The sequence below is a fragment of the Pseudochaenichthys georgianus genome, chromosome 15 (assembly GCF_902827115.2).
Source record: "Pseudochaenichthys georgianus chromosome 15, fPseGeo1.2, whole genome shotgun sequence".
In the NCBI taxonomy this organism is placed as follows: Eukaryota; Metazoa; Chordata; class Actinopteri; order Perciformes; family Channichthyidae; genus Pseudochaenichthys; species Pseudochaenichthys georgianus.
The window spans coordinates 25,264,366-25,279,336 of record NC_047517.1 but is presented as its reverse complement, the minus strand read 5'-3'; the positions used below and the strand labels follow the sequence as shown (position 1 = coordinate 25,279,336).

Genomic DNA, 14,971 nt, shown 5'->3' with positions numbered 1-14,971 from the left:
CATACTGCTCCCATCAAACACCACTGTAGGTGCGTTTGAGATGAACCAGGAAGTATATTTCGCTTCCTAATGTAATACTGAGCTTTTATCTGAAAAGTCTTGTCTTGTCGAAGCACCACAGGAGCCTAAGACTCCACTGAGTGAATCGATCACTCAAAAGAGCTCAACAGATGTAGTCTTTTTCTTTTCCCTCCATAAGCCATTTCATGTTAAAAGTTTCATGTCAGACAAGCACGTCTCTTTGCTACAGTTCAGTATCACCTGTTCTGTATTTTATTTATTTTTTAAAGATACATTTCTTTGGCGTAAAGTTGTTTTTGAGACCCAGTTTTGCTTGTGATTCCCCTCAGCTGTGATGTGTCTAACAGCTGGAGCATCAGTGAGATTTCCATCAGAGTTTCTCACTGTCAGCCCTTTAGAACAGGACAAGAGCGAGAGCACAGCAGGGGAGAGAATAGCTGTCAGTCAGCCAAACACACACACACACACACACACACACACACACACACACACACACACACACACACACACACACACACACACACACACACACACACACACACACACACACACACACACACACACACACACACACACACACACACACACACACACACACACACACACACACACACACACACACACACACAAAGACTCCCCTTGTACTGTATGAAAGTGTAATTAGTAGCTGCCCGGGCTTGCAGTGACCTTTCTTTTCGTACTTAAGGACAGTGTTGCAACACATCACTGATAACTTTGATTTTATGTTTTTTTGTTAATGCAATTTTTTTTCAAAGTCATTGACTGAGTTATACAACAGATTAATTATCTGCGTCTTCTATAATATGAACAGCTTTGTGAAGCTGTTACTTTTTACACTTTAAGACAAACCACCAGATTAAACTGTCATGCGTGATCGCACAATACGCACAACAAACTCCTAAAGTTGGCAGTTAAATTAGTGTTAATTCAAATGAAGCACACATATTTGATTTGTAGTTTGTTTGTTACATGTCCTCGACTAGCATTCCAGAGATTTTACTGTGGTCAGATATACACGAAGAAACATGGACATGTCGAGTGAAGGAGGAGAGCCTTCTTCTCATTTCTGCTATTAATTATTTTCAAGGATAAATCATCATTCAATGCTTTAAGAGTTTAGCTTTTAGAAGTTCTCCGTTGTGTCAACGCTGTTCGAGCAAGCTATTACCACAAACATATTTACAATGTATTTAGGTTTGTTTGAGCTTTCTAGAGACGTTTTCATGTGTACATCCAACTAGCTTCGAAACTGCAGGAAGTCATAAAAACACCAAGACTTTCTTTGTTCATGTGTGGCATGCTTGCCTTCACACGCTCGTTTTGCATTCTTGTTTTATCCCCATTGGAGTTTATTGAAACTGAATGGAACTTGATTACTGTTCAGTTGATGTTTTATAACATCCTAGCTACTTAAAAACATCAAGATGAACAGATATCCAGAGAGACTTTATGGAGTGCTCCAACGCAATGCATCTTTTTTGTGGACTAGTTAGATACGTGTTAGCATGCTGATGTTAACGTTTGGCTCAAAGCACTGCTGGGTCTCAGAGCAACTAGCGTGGCTTCGCTAACTATTCAAGAGGAATACGGAGCTACTCCAAACACATCTGCCCTGCCTACTCATCAGCCCCAAGGTGTGGCTGTGCAGATGCTGGTGGACCACTCCTATCCTCATCAAGCTGTCCCCAATCTCAGCCTGTCATTACACCCTTTTACAGACCTAAAAACACCCAAACGCAGCATTTAGTTGCTTCATGAGTCATGACCTTGCACATTGTCTATCTATCAACATGCTTGTGCACAGACCTTTTTAACATGGAACTCAAGGAGAGCTTTTTTGCGATCCCCCCTAGATTGCAGGTCAATTAAATTGTGTTGGAATCTGATAGCTGAGATGGCTGGCAGGCGGAAATGGGTCTGAAAGCCTTTACAGTCCGTAAGAAGAGACAGAATCAATGCAGAGCGGAGTCATTCTGTGTATAATGGACATTAGTGGGCACAGCTCTGGCACACATCACATTAGAAGCCGGAGTACTGAAGTCTGCCAACTGCCCCAAACACCCATTAGTAGGCCAATCAAGCTGTGTTTGCTCAACACTTGTGTATTTGTTCCTTTTAGCCCCAAAGACTGTTTAGAAACTTCTAGTTCACGCTAAAATAACAGTTTTAGGTTCTCATTACGATACTTAAAGTAAAAACAGAACAATGATTATGCAGTGTGCAAAGTATGAGTACCAGCACTGCACATAGAAACAGTTTTCATCCATTTGAGCACTGCCATGCCTTTCCCCCTCCTCTCGTTCTGAGGGGAAGGTAAAGTGGCCTCATATGTCACAAAGCGTCACTTCACTGCTGTCAGGAGGGTGATGTATGAAGGCCGAAATGGCCAGTGCTGAAACAGCAGACCACACACACTTACACACACAGATACACACTAACACAAGATTGATGGATGACACCAGTATTAGGTCCAGAATGGAGGCACTTTGCCCGGGAGCAGATGAACGGTCGGGAGACGACCTGCAGCTGCAACAATCGGATGTTTTTATTGTTGCAATCTTATCTCTTTGAGAGACGTTTTTCTTCTTCCAGCACAAATCCGAGAAGAAATGATCTGTTAGAGTCGCAACTTACAATGTCCCGAGGGAGAAAGCCATTAATTTGCTTCTATTGGAAACCTGATTTGTGCCAGCAAGGGAAGCAAAGCATGAATCATCGAGCCAGTTTCAAAGCTCATCGGGCCATGATGGTGCGCTGTAGCTGGAATCTTCCATACATGATTTTGATCTTTCACAACATTTTTGCATAAGCCCTGTCGAAAAACAACTACCTCAGAATAATTGAATCATTGAGCTTTTCACCCTGGCAGCTCTGAGCTAATAACATAAGCAAAGATCTGTTGACACCCAGTTGTTTGGACATGTGTCTGATTTATAGATTACATTTCCTCCACCCTCTTGGCCAGCCTCTTCCCCTGTGTGTGCTCTGCGGAGTGAAGCCAGCTCCGAGGATGCGTCTGCCAGATGACCCCTCAGCAGAAAGTGTACCACACGACCCCCCCCCCCCCCTTCCTGCGTCAGCTGACTGGCTTGGGAAAACGTTGGTCGGCTTGTCTCGGTGGAGCGTGGAGGAGAGGGAGGGGCTGGGAAGTTTTACCCATGAGAGAGTGTTTACATCATGACCCAGGCGCATCCCTGCACGCTGTACTCTCACTGGTGGAACTATGTGATTGATTTCTTCCATATAATTGCTGACAGATGTCTCCCCCCTCATCGTCCTTGAATCCATCTCTTCCTCTCTCATGCACACATGGCCCTGATGTTCACAGAATTCTTCCGGGAACTTCTGGGATCCCGTCCCAGACGTGGTAACAAAACTCCCCCCACCCTCTCACCCCAGCCAGCCCTCAGAGGTCCCGTCACAAGTGGATTTGCCAGGACTGAGCGGGCCTGGAAGATGTCCTGCGACTGTAAAACGTTTGGCAGATTTTAAACATAGTTGCAGTTTCTGAAGTGTTACTGTCACTGGTTTCTGCTCAGTTTCAGTGGGACTTACACTGACAGAGCTGAATCATGGAGGTGTTGTCTGCCTTTGTGTCGCAGCGTCTTTGTCTGCTCTGCATTATCCTGCAGAGAATTGGTTATGGGGGATTGTGTCCATCTGCTGAGTGAGGTTTCTTGGAAACAAGAGACACAGAACGGATACAAAAGATGAAGGCCTGGGTTTTGTCTTGTGGCTGATCAGCAGAAAAGTGAAATCAAGTCCTCAGTATGATGTGTGTGTGTGTGTGTGTGTGTGTGTGTGTGTGTGTGTGTGTGTGTGTGTGTGTGTGTGTGTGTGTGTGTGTGTGTGTGTGTGTGTGCACCCAGCTGTGGGTATGTACTAAACAATGAGTCCAGTGTGATTCACATACACGCGTCCTCAAGCCTCCCTCGTCTTCCCTCTGCAATTTGACATTCTAAAGATGTATTGTCCAAAACTGCCTTTGATATTCATATTATTATTATAACCGGGGGGGGATCAGCGTGAAGCTCGCTGTGTTTTGGATCTTGACGTTGCCCCCCCGACCCACCCCTCAGCCCAGACTAAGGGCAGACAGAAGTAGGTCAAAGTTTAGAGGAGCGTCCTGTCTGAGCAGGAGGATTTGAGAGGTGGAGGAGGGGTTAACAAACAATTTCATAAAGAGTAGCTTTGAGAGTTTGACCGTCTGCCTTCTTATAGTCATCTTGACCACTTACCATTTATGAGTGTTTTAACGATAACTGGATTGATGGCAGTTTATAAAGTATACTCATTCAAACCAATTAGTAAAGATAATTGAACTTGGCTGGTGGCCAAGTGATTTTAAATAATCACAGCTATTTTGGAATTATGTATCCAATGAATGAGAATAAACTGCAGCACTCAAAAACCAAATATGGAGCATATTGAAAAAGTATAACGAATTTCAACCCTGCTTGTAAATACTAATGTATGCATCTTTCTGGTGTCTACGTTGTGTGTTTATGTTATAACTTAACACACCCTGAAGATTGTTGGACTTACTTTGCTGCAGTGTTGCAGAAGTATACTCCTGGGTGCCTGCACAGGAACATCACTGTTGCCCGTGGATACAGGTAAATAACTGCACCAATCAGGGAACAACTATTTGTAAGCATGTCATTCCCTTTAACACAAAGTACACAATAGGTCACTTTAAACTGAAACCATCCACTTGCTAAATGTTTCCTAGTGACATGTTTCAATAATAAGTTGTGGGCAGCATTACCTGATTGGCAGCCCGGTGTTCTGAGACCACCCTGCTGACCTTGTTGACCCTTATTGAGCGTACCTCTACAGATTAGGATGTCTGGGTGATTGAGGGAGAGGTCAGACTGTCGGCTTAGAGTTACAAGAGAAAGACTGGAAGGGTGAGGGTCATGTGGTCAGGCCTTCGTTTTTTGAGTTCCCAAAAGTAATGTTGAGTGTGAAGCCATGTTGATGCTGTAACTCCACTTTTAGAAATCAAGCATCTGCTGATAGAAAAGATCTGCAAGATTTACAGTTATTTGTAGTTGTGAGCTGAGATTATTGAACATGTTCCTTTCTGATATGAGAGAGCTTTTAAAAGATGTATTATTTCTTATTGTTGATTTGAGGATGAAATAAAGAGTCAGCAGACCAGGATTTGTTGGTGTGTGTGGTTTAAAACGTAGCTCCTGTCTGCTGTCAAAGATCAAATGGAAGATTAAGGTGGAGACGGGGTTGTTCGGAGTAGCGGCGGCGAATTCAGATATGAACGGATGAAATGAGGCCAGTGTCATCCCGTCTCATTTACTATGCAGGGTTGAGAGGGGATTAGCCCTGCTTACATAACTCAGTCTCCCCCTTCTCTCCCCCTTAACTAGCCCATCCCCCTATTCCCCATCCCACACACTCCTCCGAGATCACAAGTATGGTGTTGGCCTATTTGTCATTCCAGTTTATCTGTCTTCTTTATCTATTCTTCGAGAATAAAAGTCCTGAGCGACAGAAGGAGAATGAAAATGGTGGTTTTTGGGAGATGATTGAGTAAGGCAAAAAAATTAAAAAGGAAAGGGCAAGTGTATGCAGGGAAGTGAGTAAAGGAAATAGAAAGCAATGCGAATGAGATAAAAGGTCTGCAGATGCAGCAAAAGAGGAAACAGGAGTAAAAAAGAGGGATGTGGGGGAGTGTTGGGGGGAATGAGATAGTCTATTTATAGTTTAGCCCTGCTGTTGGGTGAGACCGCCTGGCCCAGCGCAGCTCAGCTCAGCATCCTTGTCAGTCCTCGTGTCAGTGTCCATTAGCTCCATATACACACACACACACACACACACACACACACACACACACACACACACACACACACACACACACACACACACACACACACACACAAACACACACATATACCCTGTGGCGCTCACACAAACGTGTGTGCGCCGACCTTTGCCACTGAGCAAAATAAAATCATACATGTGAAAAGCAGAGATCAGAGCATGAGAAGGTGGTCTTTTGAAGCAAATTTCCGCCTTTAGAGTAGAATTCAGAGGAGTAAACAAGCAAAGAATGGCATCTTCTTCGTGGTTTGAATTCGCAGCAGAACATTCGAAATATCAAGGACATGTATGTTGCAAATCTTATTGTCTCGTCTGCAAAATACCATATGCCAGCAGATTTGCAAAATAGAAACCCAACCTTAACGTCTTCATGTCCTATATAACATTGCTGTACACTAAGTCAGACTTCATGGCATGACCTTCATTTTCTGTATTCTTGGGAATTAATTAACTGTGCTCCCTCTCTGTTCTTAGAACACATTTGCATATAGTTTTATTTCTGCCCTCTTATTTACATAAATCTCACAACACAACACGTGCACTGCACATGCAGGTGAATGCATGGTTATAGGGAGACGAATTGTTCCCTCATCTAAGCTGAACTGTGAGCTTCCCTTCTGGCTGACTTCTATGACATCAGTGCGCTCGATTATTGTGCCCGCTGCAGGCAAATGCACACATTCACCACGTGATATACTTACAGGCAGAAAATAAAGCTCGTTGTTAAGTGTATATTCAAGTGTGTTGTTTTTTTTGCAGCAGTGCTGGCTCAGGGTCATTTAAGTTTCAGTTTCATCCTTGATCGCTCCCAGATTTTGCTCTACTAAAGACAAATGCTCTAATGTCCTAACGCCCTAAAGTCAATAACACAAAGTCTTATCACTATACATTTAGGTTTATTTGTGTTTTTTAGAAGGAATACGGCTAAAACCAAATGGATTTTTATCTTTTTATCAGTGTACTTTAGGAAATGTTTCATGGGAAGTTATTAACGGTGAGCTGAGGATGGCGAGGACTGGCCAGCTACTGTACAAGTTCCTGCATGATTCATGACAGTCTGGAGGTTGCACAGGACCTCGTTTGTTTCTGCCGTTTCCACCCCCATCTCCCCCTGCTCCAATAACACACTGACTGTGGCCGGTACAGAGCACACATATAGACACACATTCACGAGTACACACAGACGCAAGCATTCACAATGCAGATGGACGGTGAATATATATATACATTTTTACCCCCACTATGTAGCGTAGTACACAGTGTAGTAGAGGCAGAACTTGAAATTATCCCAAGGCTTTTTATGAATGTATTCTCTGTATCAAACTTATCTTGTGCTCTTTTTCTTAACTCTGTGGTGGGTTATTGGTTGTGGTCTTGTAAATTAGAGTTTCTCTCTCTTATCCACTAAATGTACATTATATAACTCTTTAAACTTCTTCTCCAATACATTAAAGAAGAAAGCATTATTGTACTATTACAGCACTATATCTGGCAGCTATACTTAGTAGTTAATTTTAGGTTGTTAACCTTTGATATAAAACACATGATGGTCACATAAAAATACGTTGGCTTGATTTTGTCTCTTTACCCCTTGCAAAAAATGGATCAATTTGTACTGAAAAGTCCCACCACGGAGACATTGCCCCTCTAAAATAAACTTGTTCCAGGCCTTGAGAGGAACAAATATCTAATGTATCACAAAATATGAAAAAAGCACAGAATAATCACCTAAAAATGAATGCACTATTGTGTGGCCAAATGTCATAAATAATGAATGCAACACTAATAAGGATACAATATTATAGTTTACAACAGTAAGACGCTTCATAGAGCTGCACGATGTGGAAAAAATAACTCATACATTACTTTTCGACTTTTAAGTCTTTGAACTCTCCTGTATTTCTATGCAAGTCGGACTTTGAATGCAGAGCCTTTTCTTGAAATGTAGTGTTTGTACATTGACATATCAGCACTTTTTCTTAAGTTAAGAGCACTTTTCCACTGCTATATGAATCACACATGCATCAGAATGGTTTCCATGTATTCTTCTTGTGACGGCACAAACCACCCTGCGGTAGTGATGGATGAAGAAGCATAAACGAAATGTTTCACTCTGCAACCGGTGGGAAGCGTCTCATTTCAACTACAGCCTTTAGGTGCCACGCACAGTGAAAGTGCAGCCATATGCCGACAGTTGCTTCAATATGTCTCCGTAAAATATGTGCAGATCTCTCATCTGGCAGCCCTCCCGCCCCGTGACAACTTCTCCACGCACGCAACGTTCCTGCTCCTTTGAGCTGAGAACAAGGGAATCTGGGCAGAGAAATGTATTCGTCACAATAGAATAAAAGCTTAAGAAACGGAGATGTAGAATTATACGAGAGGATTCATAGTGTGTGTAAATGAAAGGAGATGATTCAAATCCTCCAGACAGACACATTGTTACAACTGCAGGCTGACAGAGCTGGAAACACACAGAAGCCAAGACCACATTTGGCTTTTGACAGAAGTTGAGCGCTGAAAAGGCAAATGAAAACTTTCCTACAGTCTTCTTCTCCCCCTCGGCTTTTGCTCCTCCTGCCCACCACTCACCATTTCCCCACAGAAGACCCTCATTAGTCATCGACCGTCTCTGAACATGCAACATCATCCTTTTTCTAGTAAGATTTACCGGGGGAGATGTTTGCAGCTGTGGCCGAGCATCAGCTGCTGCTCTTATGATCGGTTACAGAGATAGATTTGACCCTCTGCTGCCGTCTCATGTCATCTCATCTAATCCACAGAGGAGGACGAATTCAGATCTGAACTCTCAGAGGAACATTACAGTGTGGAGAGAGGGGTCGGAAAGGGGAGTAAGAGGAGAAGTGTATCGATTAGCCGTTTCACTTCACTTACTGTACATTAGGTCATTCTCCTCTGCAGAGGTGGAAAGCAACATATACTCAAAAAATGCTGCACTGGTTGAGTATTTCCATATGCTTGTACTTCAAAAGCAGCAAATATGTTGCTTTTTCTCTCATTCTGCAGATTTAGATTTTACATAATGACACAATAGGTTTATAAAATAAACACTTGTCTTTTTGGATTGTTACCCTTTATAAATAATCTGCGTCTCTTGTCACATTTCAGATAGTAAGAGTGATTTCTCTTCTTATCTTTTGTGTTTGCGTACTGTTTGAGGCTGAAAGGGTTTAAATGATCCATTATTCTATAACAAAAGCAACAATTAAAGAAAAATACACCAAATGGATCACATTTGTGCAGTAGAGCTTTGTTTTTCATAAATCATCTCCGAATTAGACCAACTAGCTCCGCCTTGACCAGCTACAGAATGCTGCTTGATGCATATGTATAAACAATCTTATACAATAATCTTGTAAAGCGTTTTGCAAATTAAATACTGTTACTAATAACACTTCTGTACTTTGAAATTGCTAACTTAAAATAAAAAAATGTTGTTTAAGGACTGAATCAAAAACAAAATATCTCTATTAATTGTTTTAACAACAGTATTTCCCTGAGGTCTGAATATCAAATCAGGTTTGAATTGAAAGCCGGACTCAGACAGACTGCCCTCTAGTGATCAGTCATGGATGTGCAGACGGTCTGACCTGAGCTCCGTGATCAGAAGTGAAGTGCATACTAACAGGACTGGAGTTTAATTTATACAGCAGATAGATCCATCAAAGCAGCACGGGCAAATGCAGTTGTCATTGTTTTTCTTTTTTCGTAACCTAGAAGATGAATGGCCCTCATTAATCACGGCCATTTGTCTTCAGTTGTAAGAGTAGAGGTCAGTGATTAAACCTTGTTCTCTGTATCACAGCCAACCCTCTCTCTCTCTCTCTCTCTCTCCCTCTCTCTCTCTCTCTCTCTCTCTCTCTCTCTCTCTCTCTCCTTGCTCACAAGATCACAGGCAGAGTTGCATTTTGCTGCTGCTCTGCTTTTCATGGCTCTGATGTTGTCTGCCACCAAATCCCAGCTGAATAAAAGTCAGAAATTGAAGCATCAAATCATGTTTTATGTATGTGTGCTTACACAACGAAAACAGGCTGGAATGTGGGCCAAGCATCACACAGGGCATATTATGGGAACAAAGCAGCTTTCCACTTTATTGGAAGTGACGGGGTACAATATGAGTGTTTGGTTAGTGACAGCAGAAATGGAAAGAGAGATACATAGAAGTTGCATTACCTGACAGCTCTATTCCTGGGAAGTGTTTTACTATTCCCATTGATTCTATTCTAGTTTAGAAACTGTGATGTTGACTTGTAAGCTCAATTATTTAATAGTCTGGGGATGAGCAATATGCGGTTATACTGTACCTGGGAAACTGGGATTTGTCAGGTACTGTAGCTAACACCTACATATATCTGGTTGTATCAAGGGCTGCCCCTTAAATTGGGTTCATTATCAACTCATGCAGTGATTATTTTCTTGATAATTAATGAATTATTTGGTTTTCAAACTGAAAGACAATAGTGTAAAATGTAAATCACAAGTCTGCTTGACTTTTTAAGATTGCCTGTTTTGTCTGACCAACGGTCCAAAACACTAAAACATAAATTTGACATGATAAACGTGAAAACTAAATTCATTTTTTGGGGCGCAGGCAGTTAATTTTGTGAGGATTCACTGCCTTTCCCGGTTGTTGGCCGTTATTTCTCTGGGTTTTAGATCTAGATTTTTGACAAATAAAGACATCTGAGATGTTACTTTGCACTCATTCTTTTCAGACATTGTATAAGTAAAACATTTAAAGTAGATGCATCAGCAGATTAATCAAAAAATTATACAAAAGTTAGTTACACCTAAATGTGCTACACAGTACAATATAATAGTACGTCAATATATTTTATATCAAGATATACAGATTGTGTTGTCTCTATAGCCCTCCCCAGGTAAATCAGTGTGTTTTGTGTTTCTCATTCTTTAAGGCCCGAACACTTTCATTCTGCGAGAGTCACCTTGGCACAGACTTCGCCACGCCTTCTGTGTGAAAGCAGCTACTTTCTCCTTCACCCTCCTTTACTCCTCCCTCATCAGTAGAATTGAGACGCAGTGGAGACCTGGCGTAACTCAATAACCAAAACGCTGGAAGCATTATGATTAACGGAGTGTACCAAAGGCACACAGGATGCATAACCTCAACGACACCCTGAAGTTTATACCGCAGCGCCCTGAATCATAGTGTCATTGTACTCGCATTAAGTGTGGTCCCCGCGGTGGGGACATATGCTGCTATCGCGATGTAATCTATCTCCCAGTAATCTAAAGGATTAATAATCTCTATCTAATCTGCACCCATGGGTTCAGCCCATCTCAAAGGGTGAGATGTCATCTTCTGATTACATATAGTGCACGGAAAGGAGGTTTGTCGTGTGTGTGTGTGTGTGTGTGTGTGTGTGTGTGTGTGTGTGTGTGTGTGTGTGTGTGTGTGTGTGTGTGTGTGTGTGTGTGTGAATACAATATAAGCACTGCAGAGATCATTACAGCGTCACAGGTTGTGTCCTTTGCCCTTGAAGTGAAGGTTATGAAAATGAAAAGATGTAAAGCTGATCACAGGCCTGACCGGGTCAGATGTATGCAATCATGTACGCATGAAGTAGAGCATTCGTGGCTGTAAATCACTGTATATTCCAGTTTTTTTTATTAACACTAATGTCGCTCTATCAGTACTTTGGTAGTAGATTGATTTCAATTCATTGTATATACATTTTTATTTTCTGAACACTATTATTTCAACATTCGTGATTTGTGAAAAGCACAGAGTAAATGAAATGTCAAACATTCATGTTGCCTTTAGAATGGGTAACAATAACTTTGCACATTATCACATATTCCTGGTGGATCTCCACTGTTTACCTTTCAATTAAAAGAAATGTACCGCTGTGATAACTCTCATTCATCCCGGATTGAATGTCATGTCTCACCGGTACCACACTCACTTTCAATGCAGATTTGTTTCTGGTCTGAAACCATGTTAAGCCCTACATTTAAGATAAAATGTTACTAATCTCCTTTGGGAAATGCAGGAAAGAAAGCTCTCATTCCTCAAAAGGTCTGTGTGCATTACCAAGAAAAGTAATCAACTTAGAGCGGGACATCTGAATAAACCCCCACCCTGTTATCTCACCAATTACACCCAACCCCTTCCCTGTGTCCCTCAGGGAAGACCCTAACCATCTGTGTTGCCGGGGCCTCCCTGTTAGGACAGACCGATGTCTCTGCATGCTCAGCTTCAGATGATTGAGTGTGGTGTTCACAGTATCAACTACAAGCATACAGCATGCATCAAATCAGGCCTCCAAAGGCTGGAACACAATAATCATCTAATGGCAGGAATCCCAGATTCTGATTGCCACTTTAATCAGTTGTTCATTGGCTTAAAGCCGAACTGACCTCCGGATTTCAAGGAAGTCCATTCATAAATGTTGGAGATTTTCTGTTGACAAACTAACACAGAGTTGCATTTCATGTTAGCTTCTTATTGATTCTATTTGAGCTTCTTAAAAACTTCAGCCAGCTGCACCAGAGCTGTAAGGTTAATCAATGTATGTGATCAAATGTTCTGAATGTAATGGATTGTATTGATTTAGTTAAAAAGGTTATGCATTATGTCCCGCTTTCAATTTTGTAGCATCTCTATAGCCAGTGGTTTGGATAAAAGACTGAGCTTCTATTCTTTTTTGCTTTTCTCTATACGGTTGTTTCCGTTAAAAACAATGCACTCTTCTGCACGTTTTTAATAATAATGATAATAATGCCATTATGCTATTCGTGTGAAAGCCATATTATGTTATCGTCCATTGTTGATCAAAGTTTGAGCCGAACAGTTGATTTTCTGTGCAGCCAAATCACAACATCAAGCTCCATTTGATACAATTTGCCTTGCCAATACTTTGGTGTGACTGTCCATATTTCTATAGTCCGCCTGTTCATGAAAAAAGCTGTGAAATAGAGCACTCAGCATCTGTTCATGGTTCCTGAAAGCAGCTGTGAGGCAGACTGACCTCTGCACCGGGACGCTGGGGCCAAAATCAATAATGGCATCGTATCACTTATCAGACTGTAACAAGCTGACTGATTACCTCATCGACTGTTTCTGTAGAGAGCAGCGAGAAAGGAGAGGGGGATCAGACGATACAAAAGAATAAAGGAAAAATAGTTAATTGGCTTTTTGGGAAAAGGAGATAAAACCCTCTAGTGTACAAATTGAAAACAATACATTATGTTTTCTGTTATTGAACACCAGAGGGAGGCAACACTGATGAAATCTAACTTTAAAACGTGTTCTTCTTCACAAAATACCTTGGCACTTCACAAAGATATTCTGAGGATAAAAACATGAGTAATGCGGACACAATGAGCAATTACACAGAGAGGAATTCACTGCTCATCTGAAGGCAGATAAGCTCAGAAACTTGTTTTAATCAACTCTCATGCAGCTCATAAAACCAGCACTAAATCAGGATATTACATAACAACTCAAATCAATATATCACCAAGCTGTACTGCCTTGTTACCTCCTTTCATTTGATCATTTCCTCTGATTGTGTCCTCTCCCCTTCCCCTTAAGTTAACACTGATTTCACTGTTGTTTAGCTGTCCAGCCCACAACTTTGTAAATAAAGTAAAGTTGGCTATAAGCACTTAAAAGGTGATGAAATGTCAGTGTTGTATTTACAACATGTTCCCGCTTTCCTACCATTATATCAGACCTGTAGCCGGTGTAATCTAATGTAAATGCTGCAAACACTGGTGTAATTTTCAATCAACAGGTTCACAGCTTTGCTTTGTGTTTCTTCCATAGGCCACAGTGAAGAAGAAGAAGAAGAAGAAGAAGAAGAAGAAGAAGAAGAAGAAGAAGAAGAAGAAGAAGAAGAAGAAGAAGAAGAAGAAGAAGAAGAAGAAGAAGAAGAAGAAGAAGAAGAAGAAGAAGAAGAAGAAGAAGAAGAAGAGGCTCAAAGAGAAGCAAGGTCTTGGGATGTTTGCACTCTGCCATTTCCCCGTCTCCCCCGGACATTCAGGCATTGGACGCTGGGCGACACTCTGAGGTAAAGATCCACATACAAAAAGTAAAACCCCCTCTGCAGACAAAGCCCTCCTCTGACGACGTTGACCTTCAGTATTCGCTGACTCATCCGTCCCCCACTTGTCCTACGCCTTTTGTTCTTTCTCACTTTCTCTCCCTCCCTGTCGTTGTTGTTCTTTTTTCTCCTGTCTTTCGGGGGCACTGGGGACATTGATCAATGGTCTGACTTCTTCTCGGTGTGGGCTCAGTTTGGAGTGACCCGCTGTGGTCACTTTGTCACACAGACATTTATGGAAATGGAGGGGTCATGGCCTCTGACTTTGAAGTGTCCGGTTAGGGACATGGTTTTGAGATGGATGGCCTTTAGAGTGTGTGACACGGTGGGAGAGGGTTTAGAGGAGATGGCGGGTCAAGGGGGAGACGAGGGGTCATGGGGGTCAGGAATTTGAGGCTCAGACTGTGTTGTTCCACACGGCAGCCGGATGACAGCAAAGCATCGAAGAAATCAGGCAAGTCTGTTTACTGCTGCCACAAAAATACTTTTCTCTACACTTCCTCTTCCTCAAAAAGATGTTTTTAAACTCATGTGTTAATCTGCTTTGGATAGCGACAACAATGTTTTTGTGTTTTGTTTTGGGCCACGAGCAGACACCAAACTCTATCTCCTTATCATTGCTATCCTCTTAAGGCCTCACAGTAAAGGGCAGTGTGTGTAAGATATGTGGGGTGATAATAATGTGTGGTCCATAGTGCAGCAGCTGTCTTCCTCTCCTCTTTCCAGCGTCTCCATTACAGATCTGCCGTCTCCTATGCTCTCTGTCTTCCTCCAGTCCAGCTCAGCCTGTCCCACCCAGCTGTCCCCTTCCCTCATTAGCTGTCCCACAACAATACCACCGCCTGCTTGGGCAAAGTGACTTTCAAAGGATAAAAGACTGAGAAAAAGTCTAACTTTTTACTTTATCTTTGGTTGATTCACGTTTCTTACAAGGAAATCTGCACAAATCCCAACTTTGATGGTAACACTGGATACAAATACTGTATGTGATGTGAAGG

At 42.0% G+C, this 14,971-nt stretch overlaps 1 protein-coding gene across 1 annotated transcript in view; it reads left to right on the top strand.

Annotated features, from left to right (window-relative positions):
* The window catches only part of lzts2a (leucine zipper, putative tumor suppressor 2a), a 35,253-nt gene that overhangs the window by 2,190 nt on the left and 18,092 nt on the right, over positions 1-14,971 (top strand). Inside the window, exon 2 of the mRNA XM_034100418.2 lies at positions 13,697-13,940. The gene's annotated coding sequence lies outside the window, so the exon portion shown is untranslated. The remainder of the gene's footprint in view (positions 1-13,696; positions 13,941-14,971) is intronic.